This window comes from Opisthocomus hoazin, chromosome 4 (assembly GCF_030867145.1).
Source record: "Opisthocomus hoazin isolate bOpiHoa1 chromosome 4, bOpiHoa1.hap1, whole genome shotgun sequence".
NCBI lineage: Eukaryota > Metazoa > Chordata > Aves > Opisthocomiformes > Opisthocomidae > Opisthocomus > Opisthocomus hoazin.
In genome coordinates this window covers 20,346,879-20,370,642 of record NC_134417.1, presented here as the reverse complement: position 1 = coordinate 20,370,642, position 23,764 = coordinate 20,346,879, and the positions used below count along the sequence as shown (strand labels likewise).

Genomic DNA, 23,764 nt, shown 5'->3' with positions numbered 1-23,764 from the left:
TGTCTCTAGGCACCTCCAGCTTGCGCACCCAGCACTTACACAGCGATCAATAGGTCCTCGTGCCGTGTTAGAATTTATGAAGCGATCTTTGCAGAAGATAATTTCCTTTTCAGCAGTTACCAACCCAAGGCACTGAATACTATTTTTCAATGTTCTGACATACTTGCCTTTAATTCCCTTTTTTTCAATGTTTTAACAAATAAGTTGTGTTGCTCGGTGTTCTTTGTATCTTTCCAGCAGCAATGTGAGGTCATTTCTGAGATCATAAAAAGCCCCTGTGCGTATTGAACAGCTCAGTATGAGCGAAGTGAATGTGCTTACTTACAGAAAGAGCGAGTGGCTGAGACTCCTGGCTGCTGCCCTACGGTGCCCTGAAAGAGCAACCTTTAGAGCAGCCCCCAACATGACCCACTCCTCATGTCTCCGTTGGTCTTGTCACCTGCCTTGTGAGCTGTGTGTGAGAGCGTGCGGGCAGGGTGCTAGTAATCCGGGCGTACACAAGAACGCAGGAATCACACTATGGAGGTTGTATTTTGGTTCTGTTTGCCACTTGTCTCTCTGGATGGTAGGCAATTTGTGGCCTAAAGATGGTGCAGAAACAATGGACTTGTTAGCTTCTGCTTTTCTTGTCCATTAATTACAAAACTTTTCTAAAATCAAGATTAAATTATCTTGTTACACAATAAAATTTGTCAGGTATCCTTGTCTCACCTTCCATGTCTGATAACTAGCACAGCAAGTTCAGCCTGCTGATGTTTGTGTGGATGTGGTCCTTTGCGAAAAAAAAAAATGCAGGTTCACTTACTTAGTTTGTATTTCTGGTAGTCAAAAACTGAAGTAAGCTGCTCTTAACCATAATTTTCAACAACAAAGCCAGCATTGTTTTGTAGCTCATGCTCAGAATTACTTGAAAAGTCATGAAGTTAGATTATTGGCTGGTGCAAATTCAACCTACTTTTGCTGGGATGCACAGAAATACATTGATTTATGTTAGGATATCGTTCGTTGGCTCTCAAGACTGTTTATGCAGCAGGACTATTGTATTCATCAGTAGGCATTCTGATAAAAGCGCATCTACTCCTGCTATCCTGCAGCCAGTTGTAATTACATATGTATGTAGGAAAATACTAGCTGCTCGATTCTCTTTTTATTAAGTTGGGAGGATAGCAATTGGAATAGGGAAGAAATGGGATCCCCCACCTAGTACAGGCAGTTGCATTTTTTTAAATTTTGCATCATACTTGCTTAGGATCAGAACATTTCTTTGTGTAATGTGGCAACCTTGATTTTTGTACTGGCTATCAAAACTGTTGAGTTTGTGATTTTGCTCTCTGCAAATCATTGTCATTATTTACTCTTAGATGAATAATTTAGATATGTTACTTTTATGAAGACTGGAAGGAAAATTGAGTCTGTATCTCCAACACCAGCAGAGAGTTTGTAAATTGTATTAGGATGGAGTTTCTGAAATCCGGTCAGTGCTGTAGATTATTTTATATATAAGTGGAAAGGAGTAAAGTATATTTATTGCAAGGTGCATTTAAATTTTCAAACCTGTAGGTAAACTTTAACTTAATAACATTGCGTAGGTAGGAAAACAAACTTGCTCACCTTGTGTTTTTGTATTTTCTTTAATTTTGGATATTACAAACAGCATAGGCAGGGAAAGCCGTAATAGCCCATGATTTCTAATATTGGGTAAAGCACAAATATAAAATATACTTGAAGCTCAGCTCTAAGTAGATTATAAACATTTAATATAGAATGTTATCATAATATTCAGAGCACCAAATTGCAGACTTCTGTCACCCACTTTCAGGCATGCTTCTGAAGATCATAGTTAATTCTGCTGATTTATGGTAATGCTGTAGCACTATCATATGCAGCATCAGAAACCGCTAACAAGCTTAGTATAAGCTTGGACTGAAATGGTTTGAGGTTTAAATTTCTGTAACGATTATAAACTAGAGGGAGTGAAATCCCACTTCAGCAAAAAAATAAAAGTGTCTTGTTACAATTCAATATTGCATCCTCTCTCTCTTCCCCTCTCATTCCAGCCCCCCTCACTTTCTCTTCTCTCTCTAGCTTCTCTGAGGAGCCATATTTGAGAAAAGTAATTTTAAATTGTGACTGGCATTTTTAAATTTAAAAATAATCCTTTTTGTATGGTAATGCGCTTTATAATTAGGAGACACAATGTTAGCATTTATTGGAAGTAGAAAAAAGGCTAGGCTGAAAAGTATTAAAATCAACTAGATTTTTTTTGGCCATTTAATTTGAAATGATAGCTATTTATAAAACAAATCTGATGACTTTGCCAACCCTTTCCGTAAACATTTTAATAATGTATGTCCTATTTGACTGTCTCAAGGGTACTAGGGACTGTAACTACCATAAAATCTTTTCAAAACTCAGTCTGAATTTGGGGTTAGTGTGAAGCTAATGAAGGTGTGCAAAGAGAAAACATTATAAAAACCCCAGAACTTTAAAGTACATAAATTGCAGTGCTGTTGCTTCATAATGAAATCAAAGGAACTACAGTAACTGACAGTAGCTGAGAATCTACCTTTGCATGGTTCTCTTTATCCACTGGGCCCCTCTCTCTCCTATGCCTTTGTGAGAGCTGTGCTTAGTGGCCACTTTTGGCAAATGGCCGACACTATACTACAAATAAAGGACTTTAGGAACCTTGTCATTAGTTTAGGCAACATATTGCCATTTTCAAATTGTAGATTCCCTCCTCCCATCAGCCAAAATTGCTTTTTCTCTCTCTAGCCTTATGAAAATGTAAAAATTGCCCAAGATTTTGAAAGGATTTGAAATGTTAAATTTCTGGACATCAAATTTGATAGCAACAATCAAATCATGATATCTGAGTATCAAATCTTCAAAAAGCCATTTTTAAAAGTTATCTCAGTTTGGGCAGGTAAAAAAATTATAAACCACCCCTACCTCCCCTCCCACCCCCGAGTGCTGTCATTCATCAAAATTAAGGTCAAGCAAAACAATGCAAGGAAAACCAGCAACGTTTTCCCTTTTTTTGAAAAACTTATACTGAACTGATTGTTCTACCTCGATGCAAGCTGTTTGATTTTGTAGAGTTCTGTTACTTGTTCCCCATCTTTTAGAAAACCAATCATGATGAAGCATCAGTGAAAATTTTATTATATTGAGCCAAATTCAGGTATGCCTGTTGACTTCAATGGGACTAGAGTTTTTTAAGGCAAGAAAAAAATCACTGTCAATTCTTTGTAATTTATTGAAGCTGAGCCACATCTTGTTTACAGTAATCCTAATTGCACCTCCATATTGCATTTTTCATCCCAACTGCTTACTCCTCATTGTTTTTGCTAGTACCTTTTCCCATGTAAGTTCTGTACAAGTTGTCATCTGAATCCAACAGCATCAGGACGTGGTACAGTGGTTGATTGTACGGTGATGAGTTTTACCTTCATTATGGGGAAACTGGTGCTGCTGCCAAACACGTCATATGTTCAGTGACCACACAGAATCATGGGTTCACATACTTGAGCACATCTCCCATTAAAGAAGTACATGGAATCCACTGCCTTTCTGTTGAAAAGCTGAGAAAGGGAATCAGCTTTTCTGGGATCTGAACCTGTGTCTCCAAGTTGTTCAGCTTCTTTGCATCTGCTGCCAAGGCTACCGATGTGGCCAACAGTCAAAGCTTTTTACTCTGAAAATGGATCTAACCGGTTCTGTTTCTTTTTCTCCTTCAGCCTAGCAGAGATGTGAAAAGGAAGCTACCAGGTTCTGTAAGATTTGGGAGGGCTGATCATCCGGTGTTGAAATACCGACTCCACATGCTACAGCTTTCTTTTCAGGATGTCACTCTCCCGCCTCCACACTCACCACCAAACAAACATAGAAATCTACTACTGTTCTCCCCATGCACTCCATTTTCTTCCAATCTGAGAGCCATTTGTGTGTATAATTGAAAATTAGCAGTGCAGCTGTTTGAAGAGAGTAATTTATCACAGCACATTGTTCGCTCCTGACACTTTAGACCTGGCTCTAACAAGGCAGTGGTTGCTGGGGGTTGAGCTGCAGAAAGTGATTCGGCTGTAATGCCGCGTTTCCCCTGCTTTGTTGCTAATTGTAGCCTCTTTTTCTCCATTGAATTGGGAGTTGAGTAAAAGAGCTTGTTTGCTCTGTGCGACGAGGCTGCCAGGGCCGCTTGGGCTATTATCACAAGATACTCTTGATCTTTTGAAAAGCAGGAAATAGAATTTTTCTCCAACAGGGAAAGTAATTTGCGATGCGTCCATTAGTTCTTCATTAAAGCAAGATTAAATTGCACGGCAAATCACATCTGTGTTTGGATGATTAAAGGGTGGCATTTTAGAGGCCAAAACTAATTACTAGCCAAAATGAATGGGAGTGAAAAAACAGTCATGTTTTTACATTAGATAGTGTGGCTTGTAATTAGATTCAAGCTAATTCCACTATTTCTTCTCATTTAATGAGATGAGCCTGTCCTCATCTTTTTCTAGGCCATGCTAACAGCCCCAAATGTATAATTTTGATAATACTGAGAGTTTACTTTATTGAAATTTCTTAGCTACCTGCCACAAGTGACTGTTCTGTCTAGTGGTGCTTCATTATATATCAACACGAGCTACTGTTCATGGCCCAAGCAAGCATCTCAAGCAATCTCTGTACATTTATCTGTATGTATATTTACATAACTATGATTTTGTGTGTCTGTATATACACACATATATATAAATATAACGCCCATGATATTTGTTAAGTGAATACAGAAATGTTTTAAAGGGCATTGAAGGATAGGAAGATAGGTCTTTACATATCTGGAAAGTACACGTCTCCATGGAAAATTCCTTTAATTATGAACATTTGTGGAGGTAGTTGTTCTTCAGGCATGAGAAGAAGGAGGTGGATAGGTGTGTCGAGTGGTGACTGATTGAAATAACACAGTTACTTCCTAGATTTAAAAAAATGAGGTTCTGCTAACTGTTATTAAAGCAGTAACTCTCAGGGGATGCTTGAAACTGATAGCTGGTTCCTAGTAATTTTTTAACTTTAGGATATATGATATTCCTAAGATAAAAAAATCTTGTTTCTCATAAATAGATGCTGCCAATGAAATGTGGTGCTATTTCTCCTCTTCTTGGGTTCCTACATTGAGAAGGAAGGAGGTCAAAAGGGCCACAAATTGGATGAATGTGAGACCCAGAGAACAGGTGTTGTCCCTTGCTTCTACTCCATGGGGATCCTCTGGAAAACACTAGTTTGGAGGTATCTTCACTGTTCCATAAAATTTCATTGCAGTTACTCCCTAAGACAGACATAGACATGGCCAAGCGTCTGTTCGTAGTCCTCCAATGAAGCATAGAATCACAGAATCATAGAATGGTTTGGGTTGGAAAGGCCCTTAAAGATCATCTCATTCTAACCACCTGCCATGGGCAGGGACACCTTCCACTAGACCAGGTTGCTCAAAGCCCCGTCCAACCTGGCCTTGAAACATGCTACTGGGTAGTGTAGAGTGGTAGCTGGAGTGGGGCAGAGGGGAAGAAGAAGTGCAGAGACTACTCTGTAGCAATGCCCCTGATCCTCCAGTTTCCAGAGAGGTTATTAGAATTCGGGAGTAAGCCTGTAGCTGATTGTTGAAAATGGGAATACTTCTCACTTCTGCACTGCCAGCTCTGTACCCAGTAGAGCATTCAGGAAAAAGCATTCAGGAGTTCAGGCCCTGAGAGCTATCTATAGAACAAACAGAAGAGCACAACAGAAATCTTGCAGTCAGGAAGACAGACACCTTGAAGAATTTATAATTTAAAGGCCTGTTCTGCAAAAGCTTACTGACGGTTGATTTATTTCCATGAGCTTACTATTGGCATTTTAATATCTTTAATGCAACTGTATAATCAGCCAATTGCATGGACATTAGTACCTTCTTTGGAGCATACATTTGATGAATAAGTGGAGTGTGTATATCCTTTCTCTTCCAATTCCCCAAGTGTCTTTTCAGAGATCACCAATGCCATTCTAAGGGGAATTTACTTTTGTCTGTATTTGCCCTATCCTTACTATTCCCTAAACATTTGCTGTTGGCCACTGTCAGGAGACAAACTTACAGAAGAGTCCTTTGATTCAGTCCAGGATGGCAATTCTTAGGTTCTCAGCACTTTCTGCTGGACTAGTCACTGCAGGTTGCTCCAAATATACCATCATGAAGGACCTGTGAAAATGCTAGAAACTAATTTATAATGCATTTGTGTATGTAGAGCTGTGCTTTCATAAAACAAATTCTCATTTGAGCAATATCAAAGAGTTCCCACTACCTGCAAAATTCTCTTAATCCACAGTAATTTATTAGGGCATTTTTTGCTAACTTTTCTTTTGATGCCTTACTGTCTTCTGTGAAACTTAGGACAGTCAACATTGTGGTCCATTTGTTTGCTGCATCCTTTTTACTAGGCCATTGGTTTGTATTCATTATAGCAGATTTCCGTTGAAGACGATATTTGTAAATAAGAGCCATGAAACTGCCTCCTGGCAGAATACCATAGGGGCAATTAAGCTTACTTCTGATTAATTTTCAGAGATTTGGGGTTTCTTCTAGATAAGCAACAACGTATTCTGTGATTGCCAGTTCCATCTGAATTTACTCTTGACATTATGCAAACCAAATTCTGAAAATAATGCAGAAGTTCTAGCAAAGGAGAATATAAGCTTCTTGGCTGCAAAATTGAAAATATAGTGACAAAGAAGAGAAATCCCCCTCGATCATGGAGTCCTTTCCTACTTCTTACTTAGGAACTTTCAGACCACTTAGCCACAGGGGCTGACTTTTGTATTTTGCCCCATGAAAGTACTTTTCAGAGATTACTTGTAGTTGCTGCTCTGAGCTGCTAGTTGTTGCTTTTGTCTCATGGAATTTCTATCATGAATTCGGGTTTTTTTTAAATTTTTCTTCCCTTTTCTTAAATATGGTAAGAATGTGATTTTAGTGACTCAAGTCTCTACTATATTATCTGTGTTAACTCTGGAGATCGATTTCTGACTAATGGACATGAAACTTACAGCTTGGTTTTAAGGATTATTTGACGGCAATGTAATAATTAGGAGTTGCACATGGGACCATTTAAAATAATATTTCAAAGTTATAGTACTATTTTATTACAAATATAACATAATGCTTACTCTACATTATAGCTTATCAAACTCACAGTCATCTTTCTGCTGCGATCCACAAATTATATTAATAAAACAGTTGAAAAGCTTGGTATTTTGAGTGTTTTGTCTAATCTACTTTTCTCTATTCTTTATCAGTTTTAGGGACTCATGCCATTGCACCTGCATTTGAATTCTCCTAATTATAGGGAACCTTGCTTGCTAAAACAATAAGAGAAATGCATCCATTTATCATTGCTTGTAGCTAGAAGAACTATGACTGACATTCCTGCAGATATTCTGGAAAGCTAAAAGGCTTCTTACAGCTAATGGGAGTGGCTAAGAATTCATTTGAAGACAGAAGGGTCCTATTTTGTTCTAAAGACAGTATATTTTCTAAACTGGGGACTGCAGATTTCAAAACTTTTTTGAGCCCTCTGCGGACCTTGAAAGCTTCCTGCAGCAATGGAACCAAAGTCTGCAGTAACAAGCCTTAAATTCTGCTTCAAAACCACTTATACCTCCTATATTTTTGGCTTCCTAACGTATTTCTTTAAAATGGTATATGCAACCACGGGTCATGTAATTTTCTAAACAATATATTTAAAAATGAAAGATTTGCAGATTCTGGAAAGTTAGTTTTGGCTGCAGCAGCCATTCCCAGACTGTTTTCTATGAAATGTCACCCTCAATAACAATTGGTGTACATTTTGTTTGATATTTCCAGACTCCCTGTGACTGGTCTACCAAAATGTCAGCCTTGCAGATGAGTAATGAGCATTCCCACATATTTTTTAATCTTTCTGTATGAGTAGTAAGCAATAACTTTTGGACTCTATCATCCAGCGCTATGCATGCAAATAAATTGTCCGCATATCTTCACTACAGTGAGCTTGAAAGCCCAAGATAGGATAAAATACAGGTCATAATTTTTTTACCCATAAACAGAGGATCTATAAAAAGTTACAATTAGTTCTGAGATCTAAAGAAATAGTAAAAGACCAGATTATCTTCCTTCTCCATATATATGAAGGTCAATCAGTCAAATTCTCTAGTTTCTTCTTGTTTTCCAGAGAATGAACCATAACTGTTAAGATGTTAACATCACTATGTATCACTGTATGTATACACATATTTTTAATTTTTTTCTTTAATATAATTAAGGAAGTCCTTACATTTGAGGACCTTATACTCTAAGGGAGCTACAGCAGGACTTGACAAAGAAAAAGATGACATATAGCAGACAAAGAATGGGAAGATAAATATATGCAAGACTACTGGATCACTGATTTTTTCAAAGGTAATTCTCAATTCACACAGTTACCGCACTTCTGATGGGGGGAGATAACCAACAGCTGAGTTGGTAACAGTGACTTCTTAATCTTCTTGATTGTCATAAGTATTTGTATGATTGTGTCTGTAGGATGGCTAGAATGTTTTGTCATAGCTCAAGAAATACTGGGGGAAAAAGTGAGTTGTGAAGAGGAATTTGTAAGAAAAGAGGACAGTTTTATGGCCTGCAGCAGAAGGAGAGGCATTCTGGGCAAAGACGCCATGAGAGGTAGGAAGAAGGTAGAACAGATTATGAGTAGAGCAGCTTCAACAAGATGCAGACAAGATTGAACTGGAAGCAAGGAGGGGGAGCCAGCATTGTACGACTATTCAGCTAGCGCTTGCTTTCCCTGATATCATAAGTGAAATCTCAGGAATAAAATTCGTTTGAGACAGAATAATTTATCTAAGTCATGATCTTGGCATTTGGTGGCCATACTATAATTTAAAAAGTTGATCAGATCTTCCAGTAACAAACCCTGTACTATGACAAGTAATATTCAGGTCACACTTCTCCTTTGAAGTTTTAATGGCCACTACAATTTTATGTTAGTCACTCACTTATGTTTGAAGTAGGCGTGCAAAGCCTTAGCTGTCTCCATTTGTCTATAACTACTTTAGAAGCTTCTGAAGGCACTGAGCTCATAAAACTGCAGGCTTCAAAGAGCTTATTCAAAGATTCCATTCTGCTGCTGCCATTTATCAAAGGGGCACTTTTAAAATATATATCTCTTTATAATGAAATGTTTTTTAAAATATAAACCTGACAGTGGGGATGATTGAAACAAAATCTCCATTGGCTTCAATGGCAGCAGAACTGAGTTCCATAGTTAGAAAGATAATATTTATATTTCTACAAATAATGCTATGGTCAAATAAGTTGCTAATATAAGGAAGCAGAATTCATTTTCCCCTCTTTTTTTTTTTCCTCTATCCTAATTTTTTGGAACTTCACTGTGAGTTTAACCTTGAACTTTAAATCAAATTTTAAATTTAACCCCGTAATACTGAAAAGGATTGTCTCTCCTAAAGAAAATAGAAACTCACCGTGTCTAAGTAGAATTCATCCTATTGGGCCGGTGCAAATCTGAAGAGTCAGTAGAATGTTAGATTGTAATTTATTAAGAAATAGGACAAGAATTCTGTCATTTATGAGTCCCATGACTGATCTTTCAGAGATCTAGTACGTGATGCTGGATAAATCACATGGCATCACATTATTTTATATACCTTTAAACAAGAATACTACTACTTACCTACATCACATTCATAGTGGCATGCTCTCTTGTCCAATCCAGTTCCAAAAAAACAGTGGCAGACTTTCTGTTGATTTTACTGTTTATTAGATCAGCCCGTTAACTCATGATTTGAACTTCTGTAAAGAATCATGGCCTGGGGAGGGGGAAGTAGGAGTGGATGTCTACAAAATGGATATGGTATCAACCAGCAATGAAGTTTATGGTTATAAATTGCTCCTACTCCTTCCTTATCCCGACAGCTTGATCACTTGTTTTGTTTGCTCCAGCAGTGGACATCATAACATCACAATCTGTTGCCATGGAAATGGCTGTGATTTTGCAAATTCAGCTTTGTGTCTTCACGATGAAATCAGACAGAGAAAAAAGAAATGGGCAATAAGGGAAAAGCTATTGTTTAAGGACAAAAGAAATTTTGTTCTAAATTCAGTCCTAAAACCTTTGACTTCAGTGGGACAACTCCCCATACGAGCACCTTTTGAAGTTACTGCTTTTCTGTTGTTACTTACCTGGTTTCCCTGGTTGCTTTGGGAAGGGAATGACATGTCAAGTCTTGAATATTGCCTAGCTGAGTGGCCTGGTTCAAGTCTCTGGACTTATTACAGTACAACTAAATAATGATAAAATTATGATACTGATATTGTAAACATATCTAATAGCATGGGAAACAGCCATCCAGACACAGGACTTCAATGAATTCTCTGCATTTTCATTGCTGTAGTTTATCTAATGCCTCAAGAATGTAAAAGGCTGCATTTTGGGCATATTCTGTTGATTCGTGCTTTGGCTACATTGTGAAATTGGCTTGCATAACCATCCCAGAATAACTATTTCACTGTTGCTATTCTGGAGTAATTCCCTCCTGTAAGTAATTTCTTTCTAATTACAAGTGACTTTATTCTGAAATAATTTCTCTTGCTTAGATAACAATAATTCTTCTGAAATAGAATTATGATTATTTTAGAATAAAATTTCCTACAACAGAAAATATACTGGAATACCTAAATGATAGGTATCTGGTAGGTCCCCTGTGTAGACAAAACTGCAGTCTGGACTTTTTAAACAAGTGCATAAAGCTTTTTTTTTTTTCCTGCAGTAGCACTCTCTGTTTATTTAATTTGATAGAGGAAGAAATTTAAGGATTGCACTACCTCTACCAATTATTGTTTTTTAGATGCTAGTTGGCTTTCCAGGCTATTAGTTTTAATTTCTGGCTGTTCCTGGAATGCCTAGCACTGCTTAGAAAAGCGTGACTCTGTTAGTGGCCTGCTGTAGCAGTAAAGCGGTTGCCAATCAATAAAAATTAGCATTGATGCTATTTGATAAATATATACATTTCATGGTTCAGTTCTGAAATTATGGGCTTACTGGCAGTATTGTACAAAATTCTGTTTTCATCTCAGCAGAACCATTTAGGGGGACCAACATGATGGTGCTGTCCTGCATCTAATGTTTTAGACTGGACTTGTGTTTAAATTGAAGAGTCTGCCTTTGCTTGGAGATGGAGCTGACTGTTTTTTGATGGCTAAGCAGAATTAAATTCTCAAAGATTTAGAGTCTTGCCTTTGAAAAAATTTTGATAAACCACTGGAACTCTAGGGCTTTTTGACCCTCGGGTTTGGGATTTTTTTTTTACTTTTTTTATACCTCAAAGTAGCTGGAACTTTGGGGCACAGAATTCGAAGCTGTCACCTAATTCACTGAGCCCCGTCCCCCACAATTGTAGGTAACCACAGACAGAGTTCACAGAATATCCACCGATAAAGTGGACAAACCTAAACACACACCAAGACCCTATATAGTAAAATTTAGTTCAAAATCCAGAGTTTTGACTACTGCAATAAACCAGGAAAGGCTTTCTTTTGGAGACTGTCAGTTTATTCAAAGCTAATGTGGATACTGAAACCCTTCCCTCACACTGCCTGCTGATAAACTTCATAAAATCTGTGAAACAACTCCAACACTAAAAACCAACAACAAAAAAAACCCCAAGTATGTAAAATTCTGATAATATCTGGGATACAAGCTGTGGCTACTTTGATGAAAAATCTTAGGTGGAATTTATGATCTATTTCTTGTAGAATTAGATCTAGAGAGGGCTTTGTTTTTAAAGTGGGACTTAATTACTGAAATGTCTTCAGATCTCCTCAGATGTTCCATGTAGTAGCTGTCGAACATCAGAGATTTGTGTGTCCCATAGCTGTACACGCTTTAAAGTTCTCCAAATGCCAGAAGTTCTGCCTGAAGTTCAGAGATTGTTGCAGTTTAGACATTTACTGAGACAGAGGAAGGACGGATGATTGTGATTCTTTAGTCAGTGGTTACATTGCAACCCATTGCAGCCAAAAATGTCTTTTTGAACAATCAGTCACGGGATAAAGTAGAGAAGTAATCCCAGAAGTGGGAACTGGAACATTGTTTTTTGCTGTGCAGTGGTTTTAAAGGGAATGTATTGCGAGACTCCTTTGATGAACAACATTACTGGGCAGAAATACTTTTTCTTTATTATAAACTGTTGGATAAGATCATTGATCATTATGGTTCAGGCCTAGCTAATGAACCTATATAATGTGAGGTTGATCAGACAAATGTTGATGGCAAAAAGAATAAAGATACCAAAGCAATTGTTGCATTAGATTGACTGAATATTTTGAGAGCTACTGAAAAAGTCTTCTTTCCAAACGACAGTGTTAGCAGTTACAGACTTGAACTGCATTCATTAGAAATGCATACCTTAGCACAACTACAGGAAACAGAGTTAGCAAAAGGTTTAAAAGAAGGACAAATTGGTTTTCATATATGTAGGGCAACTGTAAAATATTTCAAAACTGGTCCATGAAAACGGATGCAATAGTGTGTCTAGCTTAGCTGGCATAATTGTATTAAACCTCAGCTTACATTTTGCTGGGTCTATTTCAAACCCAAAGATGGGGCATGGACTGGAAAGCTTGTCTTTTTCCCCATTATAGCATTTGGTCTAATAAATTGTACTACCTTTCTCCGCTTTGTATGACTTCCTTATACAATGCAAACATGCACCACTCAGGAAAAATTGTTAAGGTATAAGAGCAAACACACATATATTAACAAACAGCTTGAGGACAAAGCTGTGATTGCATGGGGGCAGTTCTCTCTCAGGCTCTAAACACATTTTCAAAGCACCTGATTAGTTCCTGGATGTAAATTTCAAAATAAATATTGGCATTCAGTGAAAGATAATTACTAGAGGCATTATGAGCCTGACCACTTACTGTCAAAAGCAAAAGCTATGCTTGTTTAATAATGTAAACAGAATGGGAACTCTTATGTCTGAGCCATTTTGAATCACCTTACAAGAAGATGAAAATAGTGCTTGAAACAATGCAGCAGAGATCCCATGTGAATTTGGATTGAAGGGCAGGCTGCAGAATCAAACTGTCAACTATGTGTGTTGGGCAGACCTTGTCTGCTGATCAGGATTGAAATGCTTTTGTTAAATCTCTTAAGCACTTTGATAAATTCTTTGTGTGCTTTTAGCAAAAGGTAACATATTGATATCAATTCCATTGTGCTGAACTGTTAACACCAAAAGAAAGTTAAGGGGTTAAAATAATAGTTACTGAATAAATTCAGACATCTGCTAAGGTAATAATAAGCTCACTGTTGAAGAAAACAAGACGAGGATCCAAAGATAGTTGCAGATACCATGAGTGCATTTTGAAATGTAGAAGTATTGCTATTTTATATAAAAAAAAAGCCATTAGTTTGAGTGGAGCCAACTTAGTAAAATAGGTTCAGAAGTGTTACATCCGTTCTTAGTAGATACCTCTTTCCAAATTTTTTCTTTAGCCTTAACCCAGCCCAGCAATTAAAAGCCATCAAATTGCCACGAGCTGAATCTTTAGGGTTCTAGAAGAAGAATAAGTATCTCTGGACTGCTTATCTGAAGTAAAACTAATTAGTCCCATACTTTGAGAGACAGGCTGTACGATACATAACAGGGACTAAATGTCAGAAAGGGATTACCTATACTAGCTACACAGAAGCTGTATTCACTGGCAAATTCATCACAGCACCGAAAGGAAGGGACGCTTGCACGCAACAAGGTGAGCCTTTAAAAAGGACCATTACATGCTGAGGTGCCCGGGCAACGACTGGTTGCATGTTCCACTCGGGCTGGAGCTTGAGGACAGTGTGACTGATGTGCCGCTACAAGGAGGACTGGCACAGGAAAAAACCTTATGGAAGTTACAGAAACAAATGATTGATTACTTTTTAAGTCTAACAAAGCACAAAAACCACTCAGAAAGCTTATACAGGATGAATCTGTCTGCTAGATGGTCACCCAATGGTGCAATCTTCTGATCAACTCTCGTTTAAAATATTGAGTTATAATAGAATATGCTGAATAAAAAGGGGTTATCATAATTTGGCCATGGGATTCCATGCAAGTTCATAGATAATGGTTTACAAGTTACAACTGCCTCATTGTTATTATTCTCTGTTGTATCAGGGGAAGTATAATACACCCTGGCTTTTATGGTCACAAGGACTAGAAGAAAAATCAGCATAAATACCAGAGATACTGACCTTTTAAAAAACAAAGTACCAACAACTAATACCTTTTTCTTAAACTGAGAGTGTCACTTATTAGAATTATCAGATCTGAGACTTAGGGACCAAAGAAAAAGAAAAATGTTGCCAATACCTAACAAAAACAAGAGGTCCCAAAATGGTTATTGCCACAGACCAAAAGAAACCTAACAAATGACCCCTATTTCAAACTGAAAAAAAAGATACATTTCAGACAGTGGTTGATAACCTTGTCTGAATATAACAGTCCATGCTCATAAAAGTCGTGTATTATCATTCACCCCTGGGTCAATTTTACAGGAAGAATCGAAGCTCCTTCAATAAACCTCAGGATAGTCTAGAAGGATTTATACCATATGAGCGAGAGGTTGTAATAGCTACTGGAAGTAGTGATTATGTAGTTTACACTTTTTTTTTTTATCATTATTCAGATATAGCTGAGGTTAGGCGATAACAACAGCCTATTGCCGATGCTTCTGTTGTATTTTAACACAAAGGCTATTTCTAGGCTTGCATGGGATTATTTTTCTTGTATAATCTCATATGGTAATCACTATTCAGGGGGCGGAATACTTTAGGAGGCCGCTTTTTAGGCCTTTCCTTGCATGAAGCAATTTTTATATTTGTCTGTTTAGCTTGCAAAGGGCCTATCCACCACTTTGCCATTCTGTTAAATTTTCAGGAATGCCCCGAACCGCCCCTCTCCTTCACTATGTCAGATGCTATGGGTGCCCTCCCAGTGCCCAGACATCGCCAGTTGTGAGTCCATCCTTCCAGCCTCACAGGGGCTCTTTCCATCCCCACGCCACCCACTCTTCATCCTTTATACATATTGGACACTTGGGGCTCTTTCCTTCAGACTGATCTTTCATGCCATTATTAATTCCCTTATTTCCGCAATGAGAAGAGAAGCAGAGATGAGATATTTTGTTGTTACGCTGCATGCTGTTAATAGCTTTCATCTGTAGCTTTCATTACAGATCATATTGAAGCTTCTGGTTCTGCCAGCTCTATATCTGAGCTTCATATTTGATTCTGCTTAAATCGGTAAATACCTATGCATTTATGCCAAGGATGTTCTTTGAGAAATAGTGGAGCTGATGGGATGTATTATTCAAAAGTTTCCGTGTTACAACCAAAAAGACAAATGACACCAACCTGAGAATAAAACCTTGCTTCATTTGGCTACCTGTGCTACCTGCAGCAGTCCTCCTGGGGCGAGCTATTTGGAGGATATACAGAAGCACGCGTGACTTTCATGTTGCTGTTAGGGTGAAGCCATTGTGACAAGAGCTGTGACTAGTTTCATAAAGATAGTTTGAAAAGACAAAACCAGGACATCGGCTTTGCTTTATAGGTAGGTGAAAGAAGGCAAGGGGCACAGCTAGAGGAACTAGGAACCAAGAACAGCCAGCTAGAGAAAGTTCTGTGATCAAAGTCCAAGAAAAGGTTTTTTTCATGAAATTTGCCATTAGAGATATTGAGGAGGCCTATGTATTAAATTCCTGAGTTTTGAGGCACTGTAATAGAGCTGTCAAACAAAGATATAGAAAGTGCTACTGTTTCCACTAGACATGACAAGCTAAGGATTCCCAACAAAGTAAGCTGTCGAGGCCACCTGAAGAGGGATAATGAAAGTGATTACATCAGCAAAGAGGAAGGAACAATCCAGGTAAAGAGTTGGCGGATGTTTGATCTTGGAGGGTTGCTGTTACCTCCAGTGCAGTCATCCAAAGCTGTCTAAAAATTAAATAGGCTAAAAGAACAAGAATGCCTAGGATTTCTTCCAGGAATTTCTGTAGTTACCTACTAGGCATCAAAGGAGACTTCTTTTGAACCTTCAAATATACAAGGAGGTCACATGCACTAGTGACTGCAGATTTGGTAACCTATTATTCATTATTTTCTTTTATTGATTGTTTTACAACCCCCAAGGCATGTGTGTTGCTTTCTGTGCCACAAAAAAAAAAAATAAAAGGTTTTTTTACAGGAGCAACAGCAGCCGTCTGTCGTTAATGACAATGGCAGCCTATTTTTTCCCCCATTAATTGTGATTAGGGGGTCTCATATGAATACTATGTCTAATTTTTATGATGAATGATGTTCTCCAACCAGAGAAAAAATGTCAGGTTGACCTAAGATATTTTCTCTATATGTAATCTTACTTAACAATTACCTTTAAAAAAATTAATTATTTAGCTTAATCACTTTGTTAATTTTTATAAAAGAGAACATTAGATGCAATACTTGGATTATACCGACATTCAGGACAAAGAAACAAGCCAAAGCAATCAGAAAATTGTGGAAAAGTAAGGTATCACCCACAAACATAAATAGCCACTAATTAAATAGCTCTAGTTAGAAAAATAATGTACTTGTTTTATAACTCTAGGTGGCAGCAGTGGAACAAAATAGAGAAAAAATGTATGATTATGATTATACTTGCTCACTGTTAATACATAATCGATTAATTAAATACTGCTGATGGTGTTTCGTGACACAATATTACTATTGTACTCTAGATGGCAGCAGCATCACGAAATACAGAAAAATAAGCTTCATTGTATTCATGCTGTGTCCACATACGCAGCTCCTTCAAGTTTTTGGAGGTTAAAGTTGCAGAGGTCACAATGCGATCTCCTGCAGGCACTTCCTCACCACAAAAGACGGCAAAAACCTAAAAATTATTGTTAAATATCATATACAATTAGAGGTAAATCACTTCTGAAGTAAGGCTATGTTTTACCCCTCTCAGAACATTATTCTGGGTTTTACTAATGGAGAACTGATGTGTGGGAAACGTAAATGACAGCACCTCTCCAGCTGGGTGCACCGCACTGATCCTGAAAAACCTGTGCCTGGGCACACCTGGCATGGATCTTGCTTTTTTGTGTTAGGAGAATTGCAGCTTTTGCAAGAGAAGGCAGTAACAGTAACCATGTCGTGTTTTCAGTCTTTAAATTGTAAGTTTTTGCATATATCAGTTCAGAAGGACTTTGTATGCGTAAGCCTGGTCAAAGGACTTTGAGGTGAAAAGAAGCCATTTCCTTTAGATTATACGAAGTTTTGGTAAAACCCATTTTGAGTATTGTTTGAATAGAAAGCATCCCAGGTGCCAGCTCAGCAGAAGGCTGATCTGGAGGTAGAAGTAGGAGGGACTGGAGGAGGAACCATATATCCTCAGGTCCCCTGCTTTTTCCCCTTCTGATGGAGACAAGGACCCAGCTGGATGAAAAGCTCAGGCAGTCCAGGAATAGCTTTATATTCAAATCATCTTCTGCCAAGTAAGGTTACATGAAATTCTACAGAGAATTATTTAATTATAGCAAGTTTGTTGTTCGGATTGTTGCAGGTGTCTACCCTGAATGATTTTACTGCTGTTATAGCCAAAAGAGCCCACCAGAGACTGCGCGATAGGCAGTGTAATGCATCACCAAGTGTAAGCACTGGATATTAAGGGAAATCTAGTGTATGAAGAGATTATCTTTGGGGGAGGGGGGGAAGAGTGGAGGTTACTGCTGAGATAGAGGATGGACTTAAGGAAAATGGGGTGCTCACTTTCTCCAGCTGGCTGGTGTATTATCCTCAGTCTCGAAGGCTTCTTGAGAGTTGAGAAGGGTATCGCCTGGTCCAGTTTGAATTGTTAGGAGCACATTTTGTCAGAAACAGATTGTGGCCTCGTGCCATGGTAGAGTCACACTATGACAGTGATTCCTTTGACATGTTTTGGGAGTGTGCCTTATTCAAAGGTACGAATCTGTGTGCTGAGTGAGATGACTGACTGTGATCTGCCAGTGTGATCTATGAGTAGGACTATGTGAGAGACCCAAACACTAATTTGGGGGCCCGTTAGGTTTTTCCTTGATCACTTAATATTCACTCAATATGGAAAGGTTCTCAGTCTATGCTGCTTACTGAAAAAAAAAAAATTAATTAAAGTATTCTTTTGTTTTTAAAATTATTAAATCTTTCTAGGAGAGAAAAAAATGAAAATAGGAGACTAAAATCGAGCTGGTATCACCAGTATTAAGCTAAAGTGAAAGTTAATGCAGTCCACTTACTAAATGAATACCAACTGGAGTATTCTGTTATATAAATAGATGTTTGTTAGCTATTGATATATCATACTGGAATTAAATCATGAAGTTAATTAAATCATCAAATCATCATTTCCAAAGACTGACTGCAAACTCTAAATAATTCATTATGAGCTTTTTGATTTTAAACCCTAAAGAATTTAGTCTGCTAAATCTGTAACTCAGAAGTGGTTAATATTGTGATAGGGAAATGAAAAAAAAACCTTTAGCACCTGAACAAAACTTTACGAGAAAGATAGGAAGGTCTCCTTTCAGTTCCTTTATGGTGGCTAATACCTTTGTTTTCTCAAAGTAAGCACATTAGACTAATGTTTCAGTCAACGTAAAACTATTACAAAGTTTTTCTGGCACTTTTCCCAGATCAACTACAGTTGCTTATAATGAACAGGCCTAACTGCATTGTCAAATCCTAAAATTAAAAAAAAATATTTTGGATGCCTCTCACCAAGGAAAAGCAAGGATAAAAGTAGATAAAGGAAAAAGCAAATATTGAAGATTGCAAAAAAATTTCAACTCTTCTGTTCTCTGTTCTTACAGTCTCTCAGAAGAAGAGGTGAAGTAATCCAAGAACCAAGTGCTGGTGCTGGTACTGTGCTTCACTGCAGGCTTTCTTCACAAGGCAAAAAGAAGCCCGTGCACTGGGCTGCAGAGACTGCTCTGAAGCTCTGCCATTAGATCTGCGGAGGTTTCTGTTTTCTGGTGAATGCCAAATGCCACTTGGACTGTGAAGCATGCTACACACTTTATGTCTTTGGCGGTCCTGTATAACTTCATGGCTGCAAGCCAGTGATGTGTGTGAGATCAGAGTTTTGTGAGGATTAGGCACAGCTTAGCCACTTGTCTTGTAAGTACAAGTACCTGCTGGGGGAGTTGTTCCAGAGAGATGCTGATTCCATGGAAATAGTATTTTTTCCTATTAAAATGAGATTCCTGTTGAACTTAACACTGTGGGATTAATTTTGCAAGACATGTACGTGCACATTCTCTCTCTCTCTTTTACTTCCTCCGTGCTGTAGCCAGATTCACAAAGCTGTTCTACTGGTGGGATGAAAAAGCACAGTGAAAGTAAGGGTGTTGTATCCTTCACCTGGATAATATCTCTCTGTTCCTCTGCTGCTTTGAATAGATCCTTTTAAGGCTTGGACAACTCTTGATAGTAGAGATCCCATTAGCTGGTGCCAGTTGATGTTGCTGATGGGACGAGGGCAAGGACTGCTGCTGCCTTCTCCATAGTAATATTACTGTAGTTACTAATAGTAGTAGTGTTATTTTCTGCCCGCCATTTAATGTGTCAGCTGAATAGCAGCTATATACTGCAAGAGACTAATCAGCAGTGTTCATCTTTTTGTATATTTCCGCTTTATTGCAACGGCTTTGAGTATTTCTTTAAAGGGGGGTTCCTGTGCCTGAGACTGTAACAGACTTACTTCTAATAGACTGTCTGACCTACTGTTTAGTTGTATGGAGAAAGGACTGAAGACACGTTCTAGAAAGAAGATCTTGAAGTGGAGTAATGCAGAAGAGGAATGATACAAGAAGGCTATAGAAAGTATGTTTTCTTTGGAGAGGAAAAAATGCATTAAGACACAAATATTTTCTGCATGTGCATGAGTGCCTGGCTTGCTGACACAATGCCACCTCCTTGAAGTGGTCCTCTCAGCCTGTGATGTACCATTGATAGCCAGAGAGACATAAATTACTCCTTGCTTGGTGAACTACTATAATGATCAAGCATAGAGGTGTCTTAATTTACTGAAATGAGACAATAACTGAAGATGCTGAAAAGCACTGGCTGAGATTGTCACAGAATCCTTGCAGCAGAGCCTGGCTTCTTTGAAGTGTTCTCCAGCACTTTTTCTTTTTTTTTTTTTTTTTCCCCCCTTAGGCTTTGTACACCATTCCTGTGATTTCTAACACACAGGCACGGCCATTCAGTGTCTCACACTGCAGGCTACACTGGGTAACCGGAAACCCTGAAGAAAGTGATTCAGCAGCACCTCGGCCTGCCTTTGGTGGACACTCTCTAATGTTAGTGCCTTGGAAATATCACTAAGAGCAGGGAAATTCTCCAACTAATATTTGATTAATACAGAGATGTTTGCTTAATAGCATGTGGAGGTTATGTAGTGAGGGGGACTTCTGTGCAGGTGATCTAAACTGTTCCCTGGTATCGATGATTATGACAGGATCTTTCATTAGAAGTCCATGAAATAAAAGTTACTCAAATAAAATTGTAGATCATTGCATCAGGAAGAGGAAGTACCATTTGAGTGAAAGCACTGTGCTGAACCAAATAATCTGTCATATTGATCAGGATACAGTTTCTGATAGAGCAGTTCTAGTCATTTGAAGTCTTCTTCACCTGCTTCTTGCTGTTGTGTGATGATGCAAAGCAGAGACGGGCATCCTTGGGAGCTGTGAGTTGGATCTCTGCTTTACAGCCCTGTAACCCGCACCTGCTTCTCCCGTCCACAGTCGCAGCCTGTCCCCCCTCTCCCAGCAAGCGGCTGCCCTCCCCTTCCACACTGCAGTCAGATCCACCTTCGCGGCCTCACCAGGCAGCAGCTCTCCTGCCCCAACCTGCTCCAGCATCCTTCGACCTCTGTGCACTGGCACAGGCGGCAGCACCATGCTTATCTCCTCTGTGCTCATCTCCTCCACAGTTTGCCACCACCTCCATGGAGTAAGCAGTGACACTCTGCTCCTCTTCGCCGACCAGTCAGCTTTCATTTCCCCTGCAAGTGCCTGCTACTAAGCCTCACTTTCTGTGTCTGTAGAAGGCTGCTGCAGGAGGGAGGAGGAAGAAGTAGACAAAAGGTCTAGGCCAGGAAAGGGAAAGGCTGGGCAAGGATGGAGATACCTTATGGGCCAGCTCCAGCCTAAGAGCTATCTGCTAGCCCACCACGGACTGTAGTGCTTTCACATATGGAGGATGAAGCTGGCCTTCTCCAGCTACAGGTAGATATACCCAGGCTGGGATGATGATCTTCTTCAGTCCATGTTCTGATCTTCACAGCTTGGGTTCAGCATTAACAAACATTTTGGGCGGCACCTACTGGATTTTAAATGCTTTTTAAAATTCCTTCTCCTCTCAATGCACACAGGCAGCACTGAGTCACCCCAAATCCCAGAAAATTCAGTAGATCTTACACTGATGTAAACATCAAAAATTTCATTGCTTGTTTAGTAACCAAGTTTGAGCAGAGTGTGTTTGAGCAGTGTGTTTTGAACTGAAGAGCTCAAACCTAGGAGAAAAAAATTTCAGTATGTCATACTGAAAGCAACTGTTATCTCTGAGGCATGAACAAGCTGCACCAATAACATTTTCAGCTGAGCACACAGATTCTTAACTTGGTTTTGCTGATAACTAAAAATTAACAATTCAGCATAAGTCTTAATATAGACATCTTTATGTCTGGCACCTGCAAGACTTTCCTCCAATGCTTTCCCTCTCGTGTGAACATCAGTATTCAGCAACATATACCTTGAACTCTGGAACAGTGACTCGGCACCTGAGCCCAGTACAGCTTCAAAAGGACAGTACTCCCTTACAGCTTACCAAGTCTTCTCTTAAAAGGTTACGTGTCAAAATGTCACCAGACTACATTAACAGACTGTTTAGAAAATGGAGAGTATCAAAGTAAGACTGGGTATGTATGTGGTTTATGATATTTTTATTCTGATAAGGGGATAAGCAGAGATATGTTTTTTTCATAAACAAATTATCTTCAGTCTTATCTACTGCCTTCTAACTGCATTTTACTCCAGCTAATTTTTTCAGACCCTCCCAGGTGAGAGAGTGGGACAGCATTTTTTTCCACTTTTTTGTCCTGTCAACAGAACTGTTTACTAAGTTTCATGTAGTTACATTGTACAAATGCATTGAATGAAGCTGGGTAGGTGATACAAGTTGAAATTCGAAAGGCAGAGGTCCTGACTGACTGGAAGTGAAAGCCTAAAATACCATGTATGCACAACATGGCGAAACACTGGAAACACAAGCTCTAGCTACAGTTTCAGCTCCAGGGTTATGGTGTCAGGTGGTGGGTCGCAGGTTTTCCAAACCCAGTGGAAACAAAAAATATATCCTTTGCTTTAAACTGATTGAATTTTGAGCAGAATCATTGGCAGACAGTGGTAATACATTACTCTGCGGAGAAGACTATGGAGAAAATCAAGCATGATGTGTAATCTCATTATCAAAGAGAAGCCAAAGCTTTGATGTCAACAGGAGTCCTTCTGTGGACTTTGATATAAAATTAATTTCTGTAATCCTAATTATTTTTCCTCTGTCTTGATATTTTTTATTGCATCGTGAAACAGCGTTTTCCTAAGAGAGAGCAAACAGTTTGGGGATTTCATTTTCTTTCTTTTTTTTCAATTTTGTTTTGGTTTTAGTGGGAGTATTCGTTGCTAGTTGAGTTGCTGACAAAAAAATGAAACGCCTCTGTCCAGAGGGACAGCAGAGGATGTGTGTGTCTTGTAAGAGAGGTGTAGGTGGCATATTGGCCTTATGAGGGATGCACGGGAATGAGGAGTGGTAATTCATTCAAAATCCCAGTTGTAATATTTTGATGTATTATGACAATATAATCTTGTGTGTAATAAAAGATTATGATATGTATATTTATAGGGCAGTATTTAGCCAGATGAGATTTGCTTATGTAAATTCTGCTACCTGTGTTTGAAACTGATAGTGGCTGTTACTCAATAGCACTCAAAAAAAGGCATGCTGCAGCTTCAGACTTAGGTGGGGTTGTGCGTTTGGAGGACTCTGCCCATGGATATTTGTTTCTTTCTCACTCTTTATTGAGGATTCCTACAAAAATATACACCATCCAAGAACTCCAGTGTTCTTCTAGTTTGGTGATATTTCATTTAATTGCGTGCCCTTCTCACAGACTCAATTCAGTGTGCCATTTTTCTCTGCCACTCAGAACAAGGATGAGTGAGGAAGAACCAAAACTTTTCTGAAACCAGAAAGAAAGGCTTTATTATATGAAGCTTAAACCGAAAATCAAGAGTGACAGGATTTTCATACAACTGAAAGATTATCTTCTTTAAATGTGTAACTCATGTTTGCTCTTTATGGGTAGATTGTTAGACTGTACGTTCAGCTCTCTCAAGAGGCATTTAGGACTTCAAATGCAGCAATAAATTAATTTGCAAGATAGAGACAATAATGAAAGATTCGATTTCAAACCACTGACATGAAACTTTTGTGGAATTTTCAAACATTAAAAAGCATAAATGACAGCTTTATTTACTTGTGTAAATGAACCCACCAACGAAGTAAAATACAAGATTGACAGCATTAGGAAAAGAAGCTCTTTTTTTATCTACAAA

The 23,764-nt window shown here is 38.5% G+C and overlaps 1 long non-coding RNA gene across 2 annotated transcripts in view; it reads left to right on the top strand.

Annotated features, from left to right (window-relative positions):
- LOC142361133 (uncharacterized) overlaps positions 1 to 23,460 on the top strand; it is a 47,993-nt gene extending 24,533 nt beyond the window's left edge. The window contains exons 4-5 of one of the 2 annotated variants that reach the window (XR_012763662.1): positions 8,326 to 8,461; positions 18,956 to 23,460. This is a non-coding gene — a long non-coding RNA (uncharacterized LOC142361133). The remainder of the gene's footprint in view (positions 1 to 8,325; positions 8,462 to 18,955) is intronic. The other variant, XR_012763663.1, reaches the window with a different exon arrangement.
- Positions 23,461 to 23,764: the final 304 nt, after the last annotated feature.